Raw genomic sequence first — 1,341 nt, forward strand, 5'->3', positions numbered from 1 at the left:
GCTGATGGCAAAATTTTGCCTGCTTTTCCCTGACGAACGACACGTATAGTTATCGTCCCCTGTAGACCCGTCCCCCGAGGCTAGTTCCCTTCCCCCCACCGAGGAGGTGGTGGCTGGTGGGGTCCTGGTCGAGATCCACTCACTATTCATTCATCTTGTTGGACCAGGACCCCCACCACCTCCTTGGTGGGGGTCTTGGTCCACCAACCACTCACTATTCGTTCAGCTTGCAAGCTATCCTATGAACGCATAACAAAATGTTACTATGACCCTTGCTCGTTTTGTTGAGACTCAGGTCGGTTACACACCAAAAAAGGGACGCCCACTTTGTAAGCTTTGACCAATCAAAACACTTAGTTAAAGGTTGGCGTCTGCAGTCCTTTACACACTGGAGAGGACGTGACCTGTTATTTACATGCTAAACAGGTGAACTCCCCGCCCATTTTTGGACGGGGAGTCTCCCTTGCCCACTTTGTGAAGTGGCGAACAAGGGTGTACTTTTTGCATTTGCAACCAATCAAAAGATTTATAAGTTTATTCTTTTTTATTTTTTACAAACTATGTCCCTTTTGTGTGTAAAGGTATGACGCCCATGTTCGTGCCCAAATTCAAAAAGTGCATGCCCACACTCTAGGCGGGGGTTGGCCGTACATTACTTGGTGTGTAACCAGCCTCATATTTAGAGGAGAGGTGTCCCGATTCCCTAGTCTGGGCATTCAAGTTTGTGTTTTTGTGCGTGTCTCTTGTGTCTTATCTCACAAAAAAAGTGACCACACCTCTTTTTTTTGTTTTTTCTTGTAATGAAAGAAGATAATAAATCAAAGCTTTGTACATACATCACTTGTTGAGGTATGATGTCGTAGCTTATATAATAAACAATCAAAAACGTTTGTAGAACAATTTGCCAATTGTCTTGCGAGGAATGTCCTTCTAAACATCCTCTTAAGGAAAGGATGTGCTTCAACAGAAATCCAAAGAGTGTGAGAGCTAAGGTCTTATTAAAGTTCTTGGCCTTCATAAAGGCCACATCATTTCTAAGGAGCCAACTTGAACAAACAACCCATGCTCACCATTTGTCTTTACTTTTCCAAAATACTCATTGAGATTGCTTTTATCCCCAAAAACCATCTCACCAAACAATGCAAATTAGCTTTTCCCATTCTTCCATATAAGTTTTTCCACAAACCTTGAACTTCTTGCAACTCCCAAAAAACATGCTTAACATTCTCCTCAAAAGGCACACACAATACACGCACAAGAGATACTTTTTTGTGTAATCACATATTCTATGTGTGGGAGGGGATCATCATGTCATCACATGGAGGGAGGCCATTTCAGAAA

The sequence above is a fragment of the Lygodium microphyllum genome, chromosome 13 (genome assembly GCF_053477565.2).
Source record: "Lygodium microphyllum isolate KBCC chromosome 13, Lygodium_microphyllum_v1.1.10, whole genome shotgun sequence".
Classification (NCBI taxonomy): Eukaryota; Viridiplantae; Streptophyta; class Polypodiopsida; order Schizaeales; family Lygodiaceae; genus Lygodium; species Lygodium microphyllum.